This window comes from Primulina tabacum, chromosome 6, assembly GCF_025594145.1.
Source record: "Primulina tabacum isolate GXHZ01 chromosome 6, ASM2559414v2, whole genome shotgun sequence".
Classification (NCBI taxonomy): Eukaryota; Viridiplantae; Streptophyta; class Magnoliopsida; order Lamiales; family Gesneriaceae; genus Primulina; species Primulina tabacum.
In genome coordinates, this window is record NC_134555.1 from 21,543,913 (window position 1) to 21,553,912 (window position 10,000).

The 10,000-nt window shown below is 40.7% G+C and overlaps 1 pseudogene; it reads right to left on the reverse strand.

The window, feature by feature from the left end:
- LOC142550429 (28S ribosomal RNA) overlaps positions 1-9,919 on the reverse strand; it is a 12,244-nt pseudogene extending 2,325 nt beyond the window's left edge.
- Between the last annotated feature and the right edge of the window lie 81 nt (positions 9,920-10,000).

Here is a 10,000-nt window from a genome sequence, read left to right on the forward strand (position 1 = left end):
TCAGGCATAGTTCACCATCTTTCGGGTCCAGACAAGTATGCTCACTCGTGTTAGAGTAGGTGCCCGTCGAGCCAAGTGTTGGCCGAGTATTCACAATGAAACTCTATGTATGAACAATCTTTATTTTTAATAATATTTGAAATTATTATTTTGGCACATCTTTATCTGTATACCCATGCTAGTTGCATAGATAAAGCCCTTGAATATACAAATAGAAGAAAGAATATGAGATGCTCATATGATGAGTATCATGAAACTCATATTTGGAATATTGTATATTCTAAACAGTTCCTAGTCGATTCAGCTGCCAATAAGAAGGATATAGGCCGCTCGAGTTCGAGACTAGTATCTGCGATGTGAGTACCATGTTTCATTGGTAGGGGACATTGTGATGTCCGAGCATGCAGATAGGTGCTCCTTGTAGAGTGCACTGAACAACCCTCCATAAAGGACTTTCCAAGTGGTTCTCACTTATCGAGTGGAAACGTCCTAGTTTATGGGTGTACACCATTAGTCCTTATGACCCGGGACAACATTGAGACTCTATGTGCTAGCACTACACTTTGACTTGTTTACCGACTCTCAAGGGATCATCAGGTGGCAAGGTTGGGTGTTCTGTCAAAACATATAGGAGTCGATGCATTGGAGTCGGGGATTCACTGCTTACCTTCGGGTATAGATATCCTATGTGTTCTCATGTGTATGTAGTTTGAAATATCTGATCAGAGTATGGTGCTAATTAAGAAAGGGGTTTCATAGATTACACCATCGATGCAACTACGACATGATACATAGTATCGATTCATTGACAACTCTCGATATACCAATGGTTGTCGAATCGATCGGGATATATGAGTTGAAGGGACCGTACTGTACGCTAACCATAATTGAATGGTTCTTGCAGGCACTATCATTTGATACCTAGGGAATCATGTAAGCGATGCTGCTAGGCGTTTAACATGATCGGTTGGGTACTATCAGACTTGAGTTCTGACGTTCTTGTTATCAAGGAGTTGATAAGTAAGAATGGAGCAATTAGGGTATGCTCATATAAGGACATGTTTAGTCCAAATCACATGGAGATTTGAACCCGCGGCTAGTTGTATCAATGAACCATTGAGGGCAACACAAGTACTAGCTTTCTAGATCCCGTTGAGAAGTAAAATAGTTCAATGTGTTGAACGGCTTATAAATGAGTTTATAAGCGTAAGGAAAAAATTAGAAGTATGACTTCTATGAGAGAAATATAACTTTTAATTTGTGGAAGTGTTCCTAGATTAAAAGTAGGCCAAGTGAATAATGTATTTGAAAATTGTGATTTTTATAAACATTATTATGGACTAAATTAAATTAATTCAAATGTTGAATTAATTAAACACTAGTGGGCCTAGTAGAGTCCAAATAATTAAATTAGTTCAAGTGTTGAATTAATTAAATAACATTGGGCCTTGTAGAGCCCAATTGAAAATAATTATTTAACTAGTGGACTTGAGTAAAATCAAGTAAAGTTTAATTGTGCTCAAATATGTTTGAGACAATTAAATTGAAGTCCATGGGCCTTGTAATTGTTACAAGCCCACTCAAAAATGCATGCATGGGAGGTGAAGAGTTGAGAGACAACTTTTTGAATAACCAAGGCATGGCATGCACATGCTTAACTCAACTTTTTCAAGGACCAAGAAAAGTCTTCCAACCTCTTTCCCTCCCTTAAGTTGGCCGAAATTCCTCTCTTTATTTTCTCTCACTTTTTGTTCTTCAATTGTTGAAGATTTCCTACACTTCTCAAAGAAAATCCTCATATTTTTCTAGTGCAAAATATGAGTGGATCTTCCTAGTTGGTGGTGGGCCTAATTTTTGAAGAAAAGGAGGAGAGCTTGTAGAAGGTCATCCTTTGAAGAGCCAAGTTGTTTACAACTTGGTTGGAGCCATTACATGAACCTCAAGAGGTTGATAGGTATAATATCTTAATACCCTAAGAATGTCATTTTGTGTTTTGTATATGTTACACACTAGTACATGAGGTGCTCGAAAATTTTATGTTAGAAAATGTCATTTTGAAAATTTTGTTGCTTCCGTTGCGAATTCGGGCACCATAAAATCGATCCCTTTCAAGTGGTATCATGAGCTAAGGGTACTAGTTTGTGTAGCATATACATAATATTATATTGAGGTCGATTTCTAACTGCGTGAGATGAAATTTTTGCAACAAAATCAAGGCGTTTTTGGGGCATATTTCGGGCAGCATGTTGCTGACCGTTCTGGGCAGCTCGGTCAGCCCGAGGGGCTGCCCATTTCGCGCAGCAAAGGGGGGCTGCCCGAACATCCCCTCAAAAAAAAAAAATAAAAATTTTGTTGGCCAAGAATCCGGCGACGGAGCTCCGGCGACGGTGATGACGACTAGGGTTTTCAAAGGTGTTTTGGATTATCAAAGTGTCATTAGCCTTGAAGTTGTTGGGCCATGAGATGGCTAACATATTTGTGAAATTTAAATGGGCCAAAATGTTTTTTGGTGAAAAATGATTTATTGGGCCCTTAAGTTTAAATTTACAAAAGTTGCAAATATTTTCTCATTAAATAAATAATTGAAGTTGGACTTTAATTATTTGTAGTAAATTGTGATTTACAAGAAATTCGGTTATAAATAAATTAATTAGAAAGTAGACAAAGGTGTTTGTATACTTTGTTAATTTAGTTTATAATCGTGGCGGTTATTTATTGGATCAAGATATATAATATTGGATCAATTAATTATTGTGATAATTAATTGATGGTGTATGATATGTGATATTATGCATGAAGGATGATCAAAAGCCCAAGCCCAATTTGCTAGGTGTATGCTAGGATATTTTGTGTTGAATGATTGTAATAATTATCAAATTTAAAGTGGGCTTGAATTATGGCCCGTTCCCACCCCCATGAGATGTATCCCTATTTGCCATGTATATTTATTTGTAAATATTAGTATAGTGGAAGATCAAGATTGGAAGATGGTGGCCTTGGTGATTATGAAGATCAAAGACATGTAAATATTGGAAGCTAATGTAATAGTTGCATTTGCATCCCATGCATTTCCCTAGGATTGGACCTAGGCCTGTGTTTAGCTCACACGAGCCATTAGTATTAGGGCGATTGATCATCCTTGTGTGTTTACTGTTTATAATATATGCATGATATGTTATAAATAAAGAGTATGTGCGTTATTATTATGATAATAACAAAGTTGCATGAATCCGGCAAACATACGATCAAACATGGCAAGCTTTTAAATAAAATTAATATTGAGACCTTTCAAAATTAAAAAACCCTCATTTTGAATAAGATTCAAAATTAATATCAAGCCCAAAAAGGGGAATTATAAATTTGTTTATAATTTCCATGTCTTCCATCGAAAATGGGTGCATGATGAACGCTACCCGTACTCGGGGCTCGGCTCATATTATTTGGGGGGCCCTGGGTGCCGGAAAGTTGTGACATCCATTGACATGGTGATGGGAACTACGTGGAACTCCCATGATTTTGGCTAATATTATTGGGGGAATTCATGGCGACCGTCCATTAAGGTTCAACATCGATGGGTAAGGCTTGACACGTGAAGATGAACGACGTCATATTATTGTGTCTTAATCAAACGTGAGACAAAAGTTTACGTTGAGGGTTGCATTAAGATGCAATTGGAAACTACCTTTTAGGGATTATGATTGGTTAATATTATTCGGGATCATAATTTGCTAATTGGACCTTACGTACCTACTGAGGAATGGAGTTTTTCCGTTTTCACTAGAGGGTAGTGAAAATGTTAAAACAGTGGGAGCGAAAATTTATAAAGTAAAAGTCCATACTTTATATCTTACTAAATATTTTAAAATAGTCATTAACATTTATCTGTTTTACTTTTAAGTACAAAATTTGACAATGTCTTCAATTCGCAATCCGCTTTCTGCCATACTCGAAAAACACGTATTAACCGGACCTAATTTCATCACTTGGCTAAGAAATCTGAAAATCGTCTTGAACTCGGAAAAGATTGCATATACACTGACTGAGTCGCCCCGTGCTGAGGCTCCGACTAGCTGCACTCCGGAGAAATTGCAGACCTACAAGGATTAGTGTGACCATGACTAGAAGGCCAGGTGTTATATGCAGGCTTCTATGAATTATGAGTTGCAGAGGCGTTTTGAGGATGCAAAGAGTGCTGCTGACATTCATTTGCACCTCAAGGAGCTCTTTGGAGAGCAAACACGTCCTCTTAGGCATGTTACCGTCAAGGAGCTGATCACTTTGCGCATGCGAGATGGGGCCTCGGTCCATGAGCATGGCCTAAAGATGATTGGGCTCGTGGACAAGCTCGTTGGCATGGATTTGATATTGCCTTCGGAGTTGACCACCGACGTGTCGCTGTTATCGCTGCCTAGATCATTTGATCCTTTTGTGGTGAACTTCAACATGAACAAGATGGAGCCGACCCTTGAGGAGTAGGTGAACATGCATGTGACCTTTGAGTCCACCGTCAAGAAAGAGAAGCCGGTTCTTTTTGTGGGCTCTTCATCTGGTACGAAAACCGGTACACCTGGGAAGGGAAAGAAGCGTTCTTTCCAACGTCCCAAGAAGAACGTGCCCTTGAAGAAGCAGACTTCGGGTCCCGTTGTGGCAGCCACACCAGTGAAGGCTGACAAGACTGTTGATATCTGTCATCACTGCAAGAAGCCTGGACATTGGAGGCGTAATTGCAGGGAATATCAGGCACAGAAGAGTTCTGGAAACGGTATGTTCTATATTGAAGTAAACATTTCAATTAACTCTACTTCTTGGGTATTGGATACCGGATGTGGCTCACATCTCTCTAATGATTTGCAGGCAATGGGAAGAAGTAGAAGGCTCAGGGAAGGTGAGACCTTCTTGAGGATGGGCAATGGAGCAAGGGTTGCTGCCAAGGCCGTAGGAGATGTTTGCTTGTATTTGAACAATGATTTTAAGTTATTTTTGAGAGATGTTTTGTTTGTACCAGACTTGGTGAAGAACATTATTTCCATTTCTATGTTAGATAAAGATGGATTTTCTTGTTTATTTAGCAAAGGTGTTTGCAATATTTAAAAGAATGAATGTTTAATTGTTAATGGAGAACTTGAAAACGATCTCTACACCTTAAAATTGAAAGATATTCCACTTAACAATGTCCAAGCTATAACAACAAACAAGCGCAAACAAGATACTCTAAATTCGGCACAACTATGGCATGATCGATTAGGACATATTTCCCTAAGAAGGATGAACAAGCTAGTGGGAGTGGGCATGTTTGATATGTCTGATATTAATGCTCTCACGACTTGTGAATCCTGTCTAAAAGGAAAGATGACTAAAATTCCCTTTAAGGGCCATGTGGAGCGAGCCAAAGGGTTATTGGAATTGATCCATACAAATGTGTGCGGTCCGCTTAGTATCACCATTAAGCATGGACATGCCTACTTCATCACCTTTACCGATGACTTTTCGAGGTATGGGTATGTGTATTTGATGAAATACAAGTCTGAAGCCTTTGAAAGTTTCAAAGAATTCAGAAGTGAAGTAGGGAAGCAATTGGGACGAAGCATCAAGACACTTCGATCGGATCGAGATGGTGAGTACTTCAGTGCCGAGTTCCAAGAGTATCTTAGGGAGAATGGGATTCTCTCGCAGTGGACTCCGCCCGCTACACCGCAGTTGAATGGTGTTTCGGAGCGTCGTAACCGGACATTGATGGACATGGTTCGGTCTATGATGGGGTTCACGGAGTTGCCGCCATCCTTTTGGGGATATGCGCTTGAGACAGCGGCACTATTGTTGAACAATGTCCATTCAAAGGCAGTTGACAAGATACCATATGAGATATGGATGGGTAAGCCACCCAAATATTCTTATCTTAGAATATGGGGGTGCCCTGCTTATGTGAAGCAGGTAGTGGGAGATAAATTGGATAGTGGATCCATTTTATGTTACTTTGTGGGATATCCAAAGAATTCGGTTGGATACTACTTCTATCATCCCCAAGAAACAAAAGTGTTTGTTTCTAGGAATGCAACCTTTCTGGAAAGGAATTTCTATTTGATACAAAAAGGGAGATGATAGAACTCGAAAAGGTTCGAGAGACACCCACAATTATAGAACCCACACCCGAAGAGCCAAGATAGGAGATACAAGCTCCTAGAAGATCCGAGAGAGTCTCGAGACAACCTATGAGGTATGGTCTGCTTTTTGAAGAGGGCCATGATGAGCCTATCCATGGATATGATCCAAGGACCTTCAAGGAAGCGTTATCTGATGCCGATTCATCCAAGTGGCTTGAGGCGATGGAATCTGAGATGAATTCCATGCATTCGAACCAAGTGTGGAATCTCGTGGATCCACCTGAGAGAATTGTTCCCATAGGGTGTAAATTGATTTACAAGAGGAAACTTGGGGCGGATGGGAAGGTATTGACCTTCAAGGCGCGATTGATGGCAAGAGGATATATACTCAAAGACAAAGAGTTGACTTTGAGGAAAAATTTTCTCCAGTTGCAATGTTCCAGTCCATAAGGATTTTGCTAGCCATAGCTGCATGGTATGACTATGAGATATGACAGATGGATGTTAAGACAACCTTTCTTAATGGGGATATTAAGGAAGAGATTTACTTGTCTCAGATTCGATAGTACAATCAAAGAGTTTGGTTTTGCTAAGAATCCTCAGGAACCCTGTGACAATAAGAAGGTCAGTGGGAGTGCTGTGACATTCCTTGTGCTTTATTTTGATGACATTCTACTTATTGGGAATGATGTAGGGATGTTGCAATCAAATAATATATGGTTAGCGAGTAAGTTCTCGATGCAGGACTTGGGTGAAGCATCATTTGTATTGAGAATACAGATCTATATAGATGGATCAAAAATATTGCTTGGTCTCACCGAGTCCACATACATTGATACCATCGTGAAGCGGTTCTCGATGGATGAGTCCAAGAGAGGACATCTACCAATGTGTCATGGCGTGTCCCTATCCAAGTCTATGTCTCCCAAAACTGATGCAGAGATAGCGGCGATTACAAGCATTCCTTATGCATCTACGATTGGTAGCATCATATATGGGATGATATCTACACGTCCTGACGTGGCTTTTGCACTAAGTGTAGTGAGTAGATATCAATCCAACCCTGGTCTTCCATACTGGAAAGCTGTGAAAGACATCCTCAAGTATTTGAGAAGGACCAATAAGTTGTTCTTGGTCTATGTGGGTGGAGAACTGAAATTGGAAGGCTATACCGACTCTAGCTTCCAAAGCGATATCAATGACTCGAAGTCAACCTCTGGGTTCATATTCATGCTGAATGGTGCTGCTGTCGCTTGGAAGAGTTCCAAGCAAGACAGTACTGCGGATTCCACCACTGAGGCAGAATATATTGCTGCATCAGCTGCAGCAAAGGAGGCTGTTTGGATAAGGAATTTTGTCCAAGAGTTGGGCGTCATTCCTAATGGAGTTGCTCCTTTCTCGGTGTTCTGTGACAACACGGGAGCCATTGCTCAAGCAAAGGAGCCGAGGTCTCATCAGAAGTCCAAACACGTATTGAGATAGTACAACATCCTCAGAGAGATCGTGGAAAGAGGTGATGTCACGATTGACAAAGTCGGCTCCACAAAAAATATTGCTGATCCACTAACTAAGCCTTTACCTGGACCATTATTCGAGAAGCATCGCGAATCAATGGGTTTGAAGCATATGGGTAGTTGGCTCTAGTGCAAGTGGGAGATTGTTAGAGTAGGTGCCCGTCGAGCCAAGTGTTGGCCGAGTGTTCACAATGAAACTCTATGTATGAACAGTCTTTATTTAAATAATATTTGAAATTATTATTTTGGCACATCTTAATCTGTATACCATGCTAGTTGCATAGATAAAGGCCTTGAATATACAAATAGTAGAAAGAATATGAGATGCTCATATGATGAGTATCATGAAACTCATATTTGGAATACTGTATATTTTAAACAGTTCCTAGTCGATTCAGGCGCCACTAAGAAATATATAGGCCGCACGAGTTCGAGACTAGTATCTGCGATGTGAGTACCATGTTTCACAATGAAACTCTATGTATGAACCCGCGGCTAGTTGTATCAATGAACCATTGAGGGCCACACAAGTACTAGCTTTCTAGATCTCATTGAGAAGTAAAATAGTTCAATGTGTTGAACGGCTTATAAATAAGTTTATAAGCGTAAGGAAAAAATTTGAAGTATTACTTCTATGAGAGAAATATAACTTTTAATTTGTGGAAGTGTTCTTAGATTAAAAGTAGGCCAAGCGAATAATGTATTTGAAAATTGTGATTTTCATAAACATTATTATGGACTAAATTAAATTAATTCAAGTGTTGAATTAATTAAACACTAGTGGGCCTAGTAGAGTCCAAATAATAAAATTAGTTTAAGAGTTGAATTCATTAAATAACATTGGGCCTTGTAGAGCCCAATTGGAAATAATTATTTAACTAGTGGACTTGAGTAAAATCAAGTAAAGTTTAATTGGACTCAAATATGTTTGAGACAATTAAATTGAAGTCCATAGGCCTTGTAATTGTTACAAGCCCACTCAAAAATGCATGCATGGGAGGTGAAGAGTTGGGAGACAACTTTTTCAATAACCAAGGCATGACATGCACATGCTTAACTCAACTTTTTTAAGGACCAAGAAAAGTCTTCCAACCTCTTTCCCTCCCTCAAGTTGGCCGAAATTCCTCTCTTCATTTTCTCTCAATTTTAGTTCTTCAATTGTTGAAGATTTCCTACACTTCTCAAAGAAAAATACTCATATTTTTCTAGTGCACAATATGAGTGGATCTTCCTAGTTAGTGGTGGGCCTAATTTTTCAAAAAAAAGGAGGAGAGCTTGTAGAAGGTCATCCTTTGAAGAGCCAAGTTGTTTACAACTTGGTTGGAGCCATTGCATAAACCTCAAGAGGTTGATAGGTATAATATCTTAACACCCTATGAATGTCATTTTGTGTTTTGTATATGTTACACACTAGTACATGAGGTGCTTGAAAATTTTATGTTAGAAAATGTCATTTTCGAAAATTTTGTTGCTTCCGTTGCGAATTCGGGCACCATAAAATCGATCCCTTTCAACTCGAACCCTTCTAAGAAGATCAAGGTCGGTCGGCGTTGCACCCCCAGAGGGATCATGCCAGTCAGCTTCCTTGTTCCTTGCGGGTTTTCTCATCCATTGACTTGCACACATGTCAGACTCCTTGGTCCGTGTTTCAAGACGGGTCGAATGTGGAGCCCACAGGCCAGCATTGAGAGCACGCAGTCTCCGTGGCACGCCTGATGGCGCGTGCTGTCCACCACGATCTAGGCGACGGCATTCCTCGGGCACATCTAACTGCCCGGGCTTTGGCCGCCGACACGATTCGTGCTGGTCCACGCCCCGAGCCGATCGGCGGACCGGCTCTCACCATTCCACATCCGACCGAGGCGCATTGCCGGTCCCCATCCGCTTCCCTCCCGACAATTTCAAGCACTCTTTGACTCTTTTTTCAAAGTCCTTTTCATCTTTCCTTCGCGGTACTTATTCGCTATCGGTCTCTCGCCCGTATTTAGCCTTGGACGGAATTTACCGCCCGATTGGGGCTGCATTCCCAAACAACCCGGTTCGCCGACAGCGCCTCGTGGTGCGAAAGGTTTCGAGTATGACGGGGCTCTCACCCTCTCTGGCGCCCCTTTCCAGGGGACTTGGGCCTGGTCCGCCGCTGAGGATGCTTCTCCAGACTACAATTCGAGTGACGTGGTCACCAGATTCTCAAGTTGGGCTATTACAGGTTCGGTCGCCGTTACTAAGGGAATCCTTGTAAGTTTCTTTTCCTCCACTTATAGATATGCTTAAACTCAGCGGGTGATCCCGCCTGACCTGGAGTCACAAACGAGGGCAATATTTTGCCATTGGGTCGGGTCCGTGGCTCGATGCATTCTTACACGATAGCTCGCAAGTCCAAGAATC